The sequence below is a fragment of the Gopherus evgoodei genome, chromosome 3, assembly GCF_007399415.2.
Source record: "Gopherus evgoodei ecotype Sinaloan lineage chromosome 3, rGopEvg1_v1.p, whole genome shotgun sequence".
In the NCBI taxonomy this organism is placed as follows: Eukaryota; Metazoa; Chordata; order Testudines; family Testudinidae; genus Gopherus; species Gopherus evgoodei.
Window position 1 is genome coordinate 196,819,144 of NC_044324.1, and position 14,760 is coordinate 196,833,903.

Here is a 14,760-nt window from a genome sequence, read left to right on the forward strand (position 1 = left end):
AGTATCAGGAGGGATGCATGAAATGATTACAAAATTCAGCATCAGAAAGAAGAGAGACCTTACAGGGACACAGGCAGCTCAAATTTAGCCCAAGATTTAGGTTTGTAAGTTTATTTTTACAAAATCAAATAAAATATAAATGTTTTCATGATTTAAAAGACAGAACAATAATGTCCATGAAACTAGTATTTTAAATAAACATTCCATGACAACATTTCAGCGGCAAACATTGGCCCAATCCTGTAATTTTTTATGTGCGGGTAAGCATCATAGCAAAGCAGCACACAAATTGCAGGATCAGGGTCATTTTTTTCAAAACTGCCCCTAGCCTTATTCAAAACTTACTGAAGTCAACAGGAGTTTTCCCACTCACTTCAATTAGTTTTGGATCAGGCTCCATGTGCATTAGAACCTGAAAATGTAACTGATTGGAATGAAAAGTGACATGGACTAACAGATTGAACAGTGAAACAAAAAAGGCAGAGTAAGCAAACACCATAAACAGCAAGCAATTAAAACTAAATTACTATAAAAACAAATAAGTTTGAGGTTTTTTTAACATAGAAAAACATAGAAAACAGAAGAAAAAGACATTTGAAAAGATACTACAGTAGTCACTTTTTATTAAATTACACATGTCCCACGGTAAATGAATAAAAACTAAAATATGGGAGTCATAAATATAGTTATGTAACTGTGCCACCTGAGGGCATTGCACTGAAAAAAAAACTGTGTTAATTTCATTTCCAAGATATCCCTGTCATACACAGTTCTCCAGGATAGCCTCAAAACAATACTAAACATTCTTTTGTGGATATTTCAGCTGAAGTGTAGCAATAACAGTTGCCTAATGTTACAAAATGTAATACTATCTCTTTTGCTTACAGCTTGCAAGCATTTATAAACATAAAGATATCAGAACTCCACTTGAATCTTATCTGAATACACGAAGCTCTTTTACAAATTCTTTGAACTAAATTTTATACTTCATTCAGTTTCAGACTGCACTTTGAAAATTGCATAAATAGAAAACAGATAAAAACATAGACAACAGCGCTTATATCACTACTATGGATACATCCTTAGACATATTTTGATTCAAGCTAGTATTTTTCCTAGCACACACTATTATTACCAATGTAAGTGTCAAGAACACTGTTTATCTGTCTAAAACTTTGCTCTACCACAGACTGATTTCTATGGCACACAATGGTAATGTAGCCATTGTCATGTTCTGAGGGTGCAATCTAGACCAGTAAATCATTGTGTCACTGCCTGCTCTGTAACATCGGATGCCTTGACTGCTCTGCTGTTGTGGCTCTCAGCCTGGACACCAACAGCTAGCCAATTAACCAGTATGTCCCTTGTTATGAACAAACAAAAGAAGGAATACACTTCTAAGATTAAAACTTAATTTCAGACAGTTACAATCTTTGCCTAAGCAGGTTTCTCATCTATAATCAATTTCCGGAGATTTCAATCACCTTTGCTGAAGAATTCATCTCAAGAGCTCTGGCCTCTTCACTCCCTCAAGTGATGGATGCCAATATAGCATCTTCTCTTTCATTATATTATCTTCCAAAACTCACTGTTTTGTCCGCAGACTCAAGATAATCTCATGCTCTTCTTTCTTTCCCCCGGACATCCCATCTCCCTGCTGATTCATATGTAAATAGAAATTCCATTGTTTCAGGTCACTCCTTGCTTAATTTCACTGGAGACAGGTAGACAACTACCTTCCCTCCTGTCTGGGAGAAAACCTGTTTACTAACTCCCTCTGGGCTGGTCTACACTACGGGGGAAAATCGATCTCAGATACGCAACTTCAGCTACGTAAATAACGTAGCTGAAGTCAAAGTATCTAAGATCGAATTACTCACCGTCCTCACGGCGTGGGATCGATGTCCGCGGCTCCCCATGTCAACTCCGCAACTCCGTTGGGGTTGGTGGAGTTCCGGAATCGATATAAGCGCATTCGGGGATCAATATATCGCGTCTAGATGAGACGCAATATATCGATCCCCGAGCAATCGATTGCGGCGGGTAGTGAAGACATAGCCTCTGATGTGCCTGATTTAAATACCCTTCATTCACAGACTTTAAGGCAGAGTAGTCAATAGGTGGACCACAGGCCACATCCAGACTGGCAGATGCTTTCAAATGGACCCGAAATCTTTTTATTTACTTATTATTGTTAATTGCTTTATTATTTTCTCTGGAGTCTGGACGCTGAGTAAACCTTGATGAGAAAATTTGGACTTTGACAAAATAATTGACAACCTTTGCTTTAATGCCTATCACTGAATATTCATAATTCCTCACATAGTGTTTACACATGCATTTTACAATGATGTTGATCACCAGTGTGTCATCAGCTTTCATAAAAGACCTTACCTGATGTACTTTTATAATACGGTAATACTGCGTACAATCAGTTACTTATTTGAGGTTCAGACTCCCTTTTTTATAGCTAAGACGCAACTCCCCCACTTGGTAGGCTGACAGCTTTGCTTACCTTGTAAATGTGCCTTCATTGCCACTGCCTAACTACCAGATTGGTCAGCCAAACAAATACACATTTCTTTGTCAATGTCCTTATACATTGCTTGCCAAACACATTTTGAGAATGTAATTTTAGCACATATACATAGCATTGTACACACCCCATACATACATTACAGAAGAATATTGATTAATTAGTTTTTCTAATAATATCTTACATCACACCTTTTAGATACAGATTATGGCATGGTATTTAGATGTGATGAATAAGTCAAGCCTCACAAGAGTTGCTGACACAGTACTGAATCATCAATGGGCCTCTGTGTCACATGCATACAAAATAACAAAGTATACGTCAGAAATATATTAATGTGGGTCAACAGACCTAGAGAATCATGATTAAAGTGAAATGGTGCTGATGTTAGAGAAAAATTCACTTTTTTTGTTTTGTTTTGCTTAGCACCAATAGAATGTTCATGCAGCTAATAGTTTACGTTTTCTTGATTTCAGATTGTAATTTTGTTTAGGCCTTGCCTACATGCAAGAAGTTGACCAGAATAGCTATTCTGGATTACTATAATAACTCCTCCATGTGGACATCTATTCCAAAATAAAAGTGATTTAATTCCAGAATAATTACTCCACTTTGGGAGTGGAATAATTACTCCAGAACAGTGTCTCCACATGGGGAAAACTACTCCAGAATAGCTACGCCAGTCAAACTTAGTAAAATAATAACCAATTTATTTATTAGAAGAAATAGTTCCACCAATGCCACTACATTCCAGGTAAAATGGGAGACAAAGCCTTACATAGTTACGCTATCTCAACTTAGAATGAAAGCTAGATATAGTAAATACAGTATTCTCAAAGCAAAGAGAAAAGCACTTGCATTAATCAAGCTAAACTATGTAAATACAAAATGATATCCTATACTTCTCATACAACACGGTAAAAAGGTACCAAAGCAGAAAGGAAGAATATAGTTTGTATTTGATTAAATAATTCTAAAAATACACCTCTACTCCAATATAACGCGGTCCTCAGGAGCCAAAAATCTCACCGGTTATAGGTGAGACTGCGCTATATTGGAGTAGGGAGAGGAACCGCTCCCCACCCCAGATCACCTCCCGCTCTGCCTCTACCTCCTCCCTGAGCGCACCACTGCCGCTCCGCTTCTCCTCCCTTCCAGGCTTGCCATGCCAATCAGCTGTTTGGCCTGGCAAGCCTGGAAGGGGGTGAGGGGAGAAGCAGAGCGGCGGCAGCGTACTCAGGTGAGGAGGCGGAGACGAGCTGGAGCAGGGAGCGCTTCCTCTGCACCCACCCGTTATTTGCTGAATCCCTCCCCAGGGCCCCCCGCCGCCCCAACTCACCTCCGCTCTACCTCCTTCCATGAGCGCGCCGCAGCCTGCCCAGGTTCCTCTGCGTCCCCCCCACTTACTTGCTGCGGCCCCCTCTGCCCCAGCTCATCTCCACTCCGCCTCCACCTCCTCCCACGAGCGCGCTGCAGCTCTGCTTCTCCTCCCTCCCAGACTTGCCATGCCAAACAGCTGATTGGTGCAGCAAGCCTGAGAGGGAGTAGAAGCGGAGGTGCAGCGTGCTCATAGGAGGAGGCGGAGCAGAGGTGAGCTGGGGAGTGGCCCCGGGGAGGGCTGCAGCAAGTAATGGGCGGGTGCTGAGGAACCGCTTGCAGTAACACAAATTCGGATATAATGAGGTAAGGCAGCCCCGTCCCTCGGAGCACTGCTTTACCGCGTTATATCCAAATTCTTGTTATATCGGACCACATTATATCGGGATAGAGATGTAATGAAAAGCTGCCTATAACCATTCTGACTATTTTTGGCCAAACTGACCCAGAGATTGTGTCTGTGGTAGAGGCTATCAATGCTGTTTGGCAACAGGCTTGCTTGCCCTCACCAGCTGCTGCTGCATTCTAATCTCACTATGTATGGGTTTTAAATCACTGAATTTTCTTTAGAAAGTATCCTATAATCACTTTGGCTGCTGTACAATAGCATACAAAACAAACAACATAATAAAATACCATCCTGCTAAACTGCAATCACAACAAAAATGAGGGGCCCACATTTTAAATAGGAAACTAAACTTAGGTAGTAAATATAAGGAATGCACTAAAATAATTTTGAAAAAACAAAGCTTAGAGGTGCTAGAGTGGGAAGGTACAAAAGATTATGTTTTTTGAGAGGACATATCAAGTTATACACGTTAGGGTCCACCACAGCAAGAACACTGTAGCAAGGCAGCATCAAATGCAATGGTGGAATCACAAAATCACAGAAAGTGATGTGTGAGCATAGATATCTGACAGCACAAGGATCAAGAAGCAACTCTTGATATAACCAGAGGCAACACTGTTAATGGATTAAACTGTATTTCCAATTTAAAATCAAAGCATAGTCAATGATGCTGCTGAAAGGCATTTTGAACTGTGTTGACCTGTCCCGCTAATTTGGGCAAACCAAGTTCAACACCACTTAAAGCAGGATAACAATTGTCAAAGCCTGCTGAAAAAGCTAATCATAGGAATTAAGAATCCTTAGGCCCCTCATGGACCCAAATTAAAATAATGTTAAAGACACTTCAGCTAATAAGGCAGAGGTAGTCAATAGGCGGACCATGGGCCAAATCTGGACTGACTAACAGTTTTGAACAGACCCTGAAATCTTTTTATTTACTTATTATCATCATTATTGGTTTTAGTATTATTTTCTCTGAAGTCTGGACCTTGACTATATCTTGACCAAGAAATTTGGACCTTGACAAAAATAACTTGATGTCCGTTTATTTTGCGTAGAGAAAAAAGAATAAATGGACACAAATCAGACGTCAAGAATTATAACATTAAAAAACCAGTCAGAGAACACTTCAACCTCCCTGGACACCCAATTACAGACTTAAAAGTGGCAACAAAAAAACTTCAAAAACAGACTCCAACAAGAAACTGCAGAACTAGAATTAATTTACAAACTGGACACCATCAAATTAGGCCTGAATAAAGACTGGGAATGGATGGGTCATTACACAAACTAAAAACTAATTTTTCCCCTACTGTTACTCACACCTTCTTGTCAAGTGTTTGAAATGGGCCACCCTGATTACCACTACAAAAATGATTTTTCCTTTTGCTGATAACAGACCACTTTAATTGAATTGTCTCATTAGAATTGGTAAGACAAACCCATCTTTTCATGTACTCTGTGTGTGTGTATATATATATATATATCTTCCTATTGTATTTTCCACTCGATGCATCTGATGAAGTGGGTTTTAGCCCACAAAAGCTTATGCGCAAATAAATTCGTTAGTCTCTAAGGTGCCACAAGTACTCCTCCTTGTTTTTTCCAAAGGTCATAAGGACACCATTGGACATCAGGCAGCATTTTTTTTTGTAGTGAGTAATTTACTACCCTACCATATGCAAATTCTATCTCACTTGACTTAAATTATACTTTGTGCATACCCTGGAATATCACTACACACTTTTACCTAATGTGATAAAGACGTATGTGATGAGAAGTATCTGATTTATAAGTGGTTCTCAACCAGGAGTCCGGGGCCCCCTGGGGGGCCCTGAGCAGGTTTCAGGAGGTCCGCCAAGCATGGCCAGCATTAAACTCACTAGAGCCTAGGGCAGAAAGTCAAAGCCCCGCTGCGCAGGACTGCAGCCCGCGGCCCCGAGCCCCAACACCTGGGGCTGAAGCCTGAGCAACTTAGTTTGCTGTGGTGTGGTCCCCTGGGCAACTGCCCTGCTTGCTACCCCTTAAAGCCGGCCCTGGCTTTTATATGGAGAAAAACAGTTGTTGTGGCACAGGTGGGCCATAGAGTTTTTATACCATGTTGGGTGGGCCTCAGAAAGAAAAAGGTTGAGAACCCCTGACATATGTTGTACTGTGTTAGACAGTATGATTACATCCACAATGCAAAATTGAAAATATGATGGGAAGTGGATGCATTGTAATATAAGGATATAAATAATATGTAAATATCCACTTCTAAATGAAAAAAGGCACTTAGATGCTTCTTGCTTTCCTTGTGGATCTTTCTCTTGATACAGGGAAGCTTTGTGTGACCATTCAAAAATAAAAATTCATAATTTGTGAAGCCTGGCTATGGATATAATTTATACAAGTGCATACTTCCATACACAAACCATCCACAAGTCTTATCAGAGATTTCTAAATGCTCTCACTAGAGATGAGCAATCAAAGCAATAGAATAATCCCCATTAGTACACCTGTGCATGTTCAGCCAAGCAAATATATGTCAATGTTTTTAAATATTACAGCTGGGTCATGAAAGAACAGAGACTAGTACACCAGGGATTTTGGGTGAAAATTCCTCTCCTTGCTCGACCAGTAGTAGCAAGACAATTAGCACTTCTACATGAGAAAAGCTGCACCCAGTGTAAATATATTGATCTAGTTAGACTGGTGTAAACCCAGATGTAGATACACATGTAAAGTTAAATGGTTTAAATCAGTTTATCTTGTGTCGTAAATTGCAAGCTAACCCTTGCTTAAATCAGTTTAATTTCAATGCCTCTGTATTATTAGGGATTTGCACTGGTTGAGCTAGGTTATTTAAAATTTATTTAGTTAAACCATGCAACTTTTCTAATATAGACCAGGTCTGAGCACCCGTCTGGCACAGTTGCCATGGCAACAACCACACTGTCACTTAAACCTATCCAGGGTAAATCTAAACTAACCACATCAAAACAGTTGCAGCTGCAGAAAACTCTTCTACACTAGTGCTCTGTATTGCCAATACCACTGCAGTTCCCCACCAAGCCAGAGACCATGGCCCAATTCTCTGTTGCCCTGCACCTTATGTAGTCATTTACAGCAGTGCAAAGTGAGTATAAAATGCCGTTATTCTAATGGTAGCATTTTACACTCTTTTTGTACTAGCATACTTGATAAGGGGCAAGTCAACAGGCTTAGTCTCGAACACTTTAAAAACAACATTTGTCCCTATCCATATTGGCCAAACAGTGTTATAAACTAGTTCAGGCACAAAGGAGTTTCCTCTTTTGTCTAAGTGTGGTTTTAAGTCAGATTAAACTACTAAACAAAAACAGAAAGTTAGATCATATGTATCTTACATATCACTGATATCATATCATTACATCACAGTGTAACTCCAATGGCATTATTCTTGATTTGCACCTGCGTAAGTGGAGAATCAGCCCTGTCATTCTGATTCAATAGCATTTAAACATCCATTCTTTACAAGTAAATGATTAGACAGGATGCAAGGCAGAGTGGATAAAAATCAATGATATTTTTTTTTATTTAAAGCTGATTTTTTGATAAAATGCTTTTTGAGGGAAAAAAACTATCTAAAGTTGTTTTAATTATGATACATTATAGCTCAAAGATATCTCCTCATAGAATAGGATTATAATTCTAATTCTACAGTATACAATATCCATGTAATGTTTAAGAACAGTTTTATAAAATGAGTTCAATAGTTCATGGATTAGGGACCAAATTTTATGAGGTTCCAGTGGCTTCTGTATAGATCATTTAAGTTAATCTTTCTATCTACCCAATGGACTCAGTGGTCAGTCTAGAAGATACCATCAGAGATGCTTAGTTCTGCAGTTCTCAACTGGATTTGTGACTCCAGAGATAACATGCTTTTTTGTTAACAGCAAAAATGTTTTTTAAATAAATAATATATAGAGGAGAAATAACAGACCTCAAAACCTACTGTCCTTCTGCAATTTGTGTACACAGAGTCAATCCCTTACCTTTCTTTAAAAGTGAAAAGTTTCAAAAAGTTCCATGAAGAGACAATTGTTGGGGTGGAACAGATCTGGTCAAGGAAGAAGCCTAGAAATAAAGGTGAGAAGGGAGGACAGGCAGTAGAAACAAAAGTGAAACTGTTTGAGCAGCATATTCCAGAAGTCTTGAGGTCTTTTCTGAGTGTAGCCTTCATTGACTTGAGATCTACCATACCTTCTGTCACTAGAAGGGAAAATCTATAATGGCAGCAGGCCATAAAAAAGACCCAGTTTGGGAATAAGAACCATTCAATAAATATATTTTGTTGATGAGTTTTTAAAGAAGTCACACCAGTGAACTGGTGTAAGTGACTTAAGCACTTGGATTCAGAGACTGTTGAATTGATAATCTCACTATTAACAGCAGTAGCTTCTTCTGACAATGTAGAAAGATCAATATTTTAAGTTTCTCATGTTGACCTGGCTGATGGAGTCGATTTAATTTTTGTTTTTGTTTTTAAATTTAATTAAACTATTTTAGTTAAAAACAATACTAACAAAAACAAACCTGATTTTGAAAACTTGAATATTTAACTAAAATCACAAATTCATATGGCTGTTTTGTTAAAATATATATGTTTGCTGTTGAAGAAAAAATGAGAATACAGAACGCTGTTGTTTTAGTTAAATACAACATTTAAATGTCTGTCTGGTGATGTTCTCCTCCTAATACAGCATGGCAAAATCCTCCAGATGTTATGATTAACCTGTTGAATTGGAGATATTTATGAAGTCATTGGAGAGTGATCTATCTGCTTCAATTACCTTTGGTAATGAAATAACCAAACAATCATTCATTTTCTGATATAGCTGTAAAACTAAACTGAAAAGTTCTCAAAATAAATCACTTAAAAATGTATAGTGTGTACCTTCTAAAAATGAAACCTACATCTATCTCTGAGGGTGTGTCTACCCTACCCGCCGGATCAGCAGCAGCTGATCCAGCAGGGGTCGATTTACGCAATAAATAGATCCCCAAGCACTCTCCCATCTCGACTGCCACGAGAGGTGCAGGCAGTCAACGGCGGAGCGGCAGCAGTCGACTCACCACGGTGAAGACACCACGGTAAGTCGATCTAAGTACGTTGACTTCAGCTATGTTATTCACGTATCTGAAGTTGCGTAACTTAGATCAATTCCCCCACCCCTCACCCCCTGTGTAGACCAGCCTGAGTTGTGAAGAATGTATTAAGTTATAAAAACCACAAGTATGCACTTTTATGTAGAAATCCATGATTAAATCGAGTCTTCCTGACTAGTGATTTAAATCATGATTTAAATCAATCCACCCTGATGCAAGTGGGAGAATCATGCCCACTGTGTGGAAGGAACTTAAAATCCCTGAGAGACAGAGAAGAGAGATACAAGTCAAGAAAAGTGGGGAGAAGAATTCTGAAAGCTTTTCCAACATTTTTTCCTCTCTCATCTGTGCGCAATGAAACCTCAGACTACCTCTGTCTCTTTCCTTTTGGTCCGGGGTAAAGAGAAATTATTTAAATAAATTAAATACCTTGTGTATGTATATATTTCGGCAAGCTTCTTCTGGGACTTACTGATAATTAGGGCTCCATTCTCCCACCTGCAGGATAAAAGCATCTCCAATTGTAGATAATTGGGTCCCACAAGGGAAAATGATTTAAAGTCTATCTACTTGTAATCATTTCATGCATGACGTTGCTCTTCCCCAGCTGCTACTTGTGTATCACCCACTTTCTCTGACTCCTAGGTTTCTTTTTTGTTTTGTTTGGAATACTATTTCACTGAGAAGCAGAGCTCATGCAATGGCTCTCATTTGTCTACTTTCACTTGTATCTCTTGAGGACCTTCAGATGTTTTAACAGTGGTTGATACTCTGAAGCATAGGAGTTTAATAAATCAAGCTTCTTTTTTGAAAGTAGAAGGGAGTTTTTGAAAGTCCTAAAAACTTCTTCAATGTTTTTAAGCTATCACAGGCCCCTGGTCAACTCTCGAAAAGTCACCCAATCAGATACTGGCCAGAAGATACGCTCACTGCCAGCATTCAAAGTGAATGCAGAGAATGGTTGACATGTCCCAGAAATTTCAAATACACAGCATTTTTGAAGAGTAGCTATGAGGTACAGTGAAAATATGCTGGGGCCTCAACTACTGTATATCTGTCCTCTGACACATCAAAGCATGGTTGGTTTAGACCAAATCATGCTTTAGCTACATTTGGGATAACTGTTTTGTAACCAAGTCCCCTATACGACTGCATTACTAGTGTGGAGGGGTACAAAACTGTGCTTGCACTAAGGTTTTTGTTGTTTTTTGCAGGGAGCAGGGAGGTAAGGAATTTCCCCCTAGTGCTACCACTAGGGTTGCACAAGTAGTAGCACCAGTGGGAGCTGCGTACTATTTGAATTACTGGGACAGGCAGTTCTATGCCAGCCCATAACTAAAGGCCCACACCATCAGTTAAGCCCAGGCTATACTGATTACTGGCGACACAGATGAAAAAAAAATGGGAGCAAGAGTGAGGTTGAAATCAGGGATCCAGAGGGGGGACACCAAGCAGAGAATCCCCCAATAGTTCCCACTACTCGAAGGTGTCTAGGGAGTCGTGGACACTGCCCCGAGGAATTCTGCCCAGAAGTATGCTCGATAAGGGACCAGGAATAGGCCCCAAGCCACAGAGCACACCACCTACTCCTATATCTGGCGATGGATAGCCACCTTGCCAGTGCCACTAGAAAGCTGGTGAGGATGTCCCATGATTGTGGAACCACAGATAAGAGTGTGCGCAGATCAGGAGAGGAGGGGAAAATTGCCAGAATTCAGTATATAATAGTATATATATCATCTCCTAGAACTGGAAGGACATTGAAAGGTCATTGAGTCCAGCCCCCTGCCTTCACTACAGGCACAAGTACTAGATTTTTTGCCCCAGATCCTAAGTGGCCCCCTCAAGTATTGAACTCACAACCTGGGTTTAGTAGGCCAATGTTCAAACCACTGAGTTCTCCCTCCCTCCCAGAGGTTCTGAATGATGAAAAGGAGGGGCTACAATCTTATGAACCCTACACAGATGTGCCAAGGTCTCTCTCTTGCCCCAAAAGGGACAGGTGTTGGGGGAAATTGTTAACTGCATCAGACAAACACCCATGCTTTCAGCTCGATGGAGAGCTACCAACTAATATCCCCAGCAGGATGCAGAATCAGGTAGAGTATATATTCAGGCCCAGAGAAGCAAGTTAACTACCCCGAGAAGACAGGGGAAGTTCACACCTCTCAAGCCATTCTGTCCGCTGATTCAATTACACAGCACTGTACTGGTTCATAATCAGGTTGTCTTCACAGCCATAATAAAATATAATTTAGCACTTCTAGCTGTTAATTAGATTTCAGTTTTGCAGAAATTTGTAAGTACCTTACAACCAGACACCAAGGAAAAGTTTCCTACTCACTACTGGCTATAAAAAAATCCATACTCTCTTAAGTTTGCATATATAGTTTTAGGAGCAAAGCAGAACTTTCCATCATCATATAATTTAGTTACTAAGGCATTTATGTTTGAACCAGAACAAAGATCACAATTGCAATGTTAATTTTTTTCCTACACCATCAAAATCATTCAGTGCAAAATCTCTGACTCTCAGTCTACTACCCCCAATGTTATGATTCAGATGGGATGCTGAGGGCATGTTCTCCTCATTCATCAATTTATTAATTTATTTTTGAACTCGCTCCTATATATATCTTCCACAGTACAGGAACTAGTTAATTCTTTTTCCTGTTCCTTCTCCTCTATACTTTTTTTTAAAAAAACCATACTGCTGCACCATTGCCTTAACCAACCCACTTCTGCCAGAGGATTTTCCCATGCTCACCAAAAAGCAGGATACATCACAGTACAGTAAAATGTGTTATATTTTTTTTTGTTTTGTTTTAGTAAACCGTTTTTTAATATAAACATGTTAATTTATATCTGTTTGAAAAGCTGAGATAGAAAATGTGAATCTCTTACTACTACCTGTACATATTCATATGGTCCTCTAAAATCATATCCTGGGGTACAAAACACAGAAGAACTTTCAGCTCAGCATCCGCATCAACTGCCATTCATTTTCTGGGTTAATTTAAGAAACTGTGGCTAACATTTCATTACAACAACCAAATGGAAATATTACCATAAACACATATAACTCATGCGCACCAATTTGTGTACATATTTAAGACACCTACACAATACTGCTTTTAAAGCCCCTTTATATACCTACACACAGATTAAGAGAACATCTGAAAACCCTGACAAAAGAAATCTTTTTAATTCCCAAAAGTTTGAGACCATCACATCCAGGAAAAAAAATTCCTATGAAAAAGGTGGTTGGGCATAAGGAAACCCACTACAAGCGAACACTGCGAGATCTCAACAGTGACCACTACTTCTCCACCTCCAACAAAAGAGAAACAAGACACCGAGAACAGCGGCTAAACTGCGTGCAGAAGTAGGTGGCAGCGGCGGCAGCAGCAGACTAGGGGGGATCTCCCTCTCTCTGGAGCTCATGGGCTGGCTTTGTCGTGGTTGTTACAGACACACACACCCCCAGAAATGCCTATGACTTGCTGGGCTGCGCTCAGCTCTCCTGGCCACGTTGGCTGTCACAATCCCAACCAAAATGGGGGATCAATGAACTAAACGCACATGATCCGGTGGTGGTGTGTGAAACTCACTTTGCACTCATCAGCTGCTGCCTTTGGTAATGGAGCCGCGCGGAGTGGGTGGAGTGGTCGCCAGAGGCCCTTCTGCAGTTGGTCTGGGGATGGTTATGTTTTTAAGGGCAAGAGGACTAACCCTCCTCTCCTCACCAGGCTGGCTCAGGCAGGAAAGGCATCTACAAGGAACTGCGGTGTGCTGTTCTTGCGCACCACCGTCTCCCAGCCACATGCTCCTTAGAGAACCTCCCCCGTCCTCTCACAAAACGGGGCATATTGGGAAGGAAGAGCCAGTCCAACAGCAGTAGGAGAGTTTGCAGGACTCAGCCCAGCTGTCAACCTCACGCTCCAACAGGGAAGAGAGCATCCCTCCTTGGGGGGGGTTCATTTTACGGCAAGTCTCTCTTCTCTGGAGATGATTGTACTGTGGGGGCTGCGCAGGAATCAGTCGGCGCTGACTTCAGATCTGCACTCCTGGCAAGCGTCCTCAGTGCTGGGGGGGGCTGCGAGAGCGGCCCCCTCTCATGGCAACCCGAGGGCGATCTCGGCACATGCTTGTCTTACGGCGGGCTTGGGGGTTCCGGACCTTATACAGCCTCTCTGGAAGCGACCCATGCGGACACCGACCCAGGCAGCTCCAAGTCGTCAGCATAAGCTTTCTCGCCTCTTCCATCATTTACCCTCTCCCTCTCTGCGCATTATCCATGTGTGCTCACTCACGCCCGCCGCCGAGCACCCCTTCTCCCTCTCCTCACACACACACGCGCCCCCCAGCTCTTCCCAAACCTGACTGCGAAAACAAAACAAGGCTCCTTCTCTCACGAGTCACACCCGAGCTCTCCAGAGGCCAGCCCCCTGAGCAAATTGCTCCTCTCCCCCATATTTATTAAAGCACTTTTAACCAGAGCCGGCTGTCCCCTGTGCGGCCGGGTGAGCGGACAAACCCCAATCCACAACCCACCGGCCCCTGTTAAACCTCCTCCCCCAGCCCATGTTTGTTATTTTGAATCACCCCTAATTAACAACCCCCTTTATACATCCCACTTCTGAGAGGCGGCAGTGATCCCCCTCCCCCCAGTGCTGCCACCTCTCAGAGCAGGAACGCTCATCCTTTAACCACATGTATGTTCTTTGTAGATTCAGATATTCTAAAATAAAACACGCACATATAGGCTGGAGATCTCTCTGCTGGGGGAGTTGGAGGAAAAATCCCCCCCCCCCTTAATAATGGGGTCCATACTCACAGTATCTGAAGCTGTGCGGCTGGTGGAGAGTGGACACAATATGGCAGCAGGCCCGTAGGGGATGTGTCAGGGATCAGCAGCTGCTGCTCCCTCTCTCCCTGCGCAGCAGCAGCAACACCCTCTAGTCTTTCGGTCTCCCCATAGCAACACGGCACCCAAGCCACTAACCCCTCCCTCCCCTTCCTATACTTACCACACAGCCTATCCTCCCCCTGTCCAAGTGGGCTGGCCCCCTCCCCTCCTGCTGTCATATACAGGAGACGAGTCCATTGCTGTGAAGGGGGGAGGGAAAGTAGAATAGCTTGTGCAGTTCATTGCAAAGGAAGGGGTGACTTCCCTTCCCTGCCAAGTTCAGTGTGTTGTCTCTGACTGGGATTCCGTTGTTCTATGGAGGAGGAGGAGAGCTCCTGGGGTCAGTCACTACAGACATTTCCGCAGCTCCTGACCTTCTGCCTGAGGCTTAGACAATGGTCTTGAGGACTGTGCTCCCCCATCTCTCTCCCTCCATTTATGTTGAACTCAGACTGC

The 14,760-nt window shown here is 41.7% G+C and overlaps 1 protein-coding gene across 5 annotated transcripts in view; it reads right to left on the bottom strand.

Moving 5' to 3' along the window:
• Positions 1–14,476, bottom strand: part of FOXN2 (forkhead box N2) — a 120,780-nt gene extending 106,304 nt beyond the window's left edge. For 2 of the 5 annotated variants that reach the window (XM_030557755.1, XM_030557750.1), the window contains exons 1-2: positions 14,239–14,371; positions 610–617 (exon numbers count right to left, since the gene is read on the bottom strand). The gene's annotated coding sequence lies outside the window, so the exon portion shown is untranslated. Of the gene's footprint in view, positions 1–609; positions 618–8,281; positions 8,364–9,824; positions 9,894–14,232; positions 14,372–14,425 lie in introns of those variants that run through there. The other 3 variants (XM_030557751.1, XM_030557752.1, XM_030557754.1) reach the window with 3 other exon arrangements.
• Between the last annotated feature and the right edge of the window lie 284 nt (positions 14,477–14,760).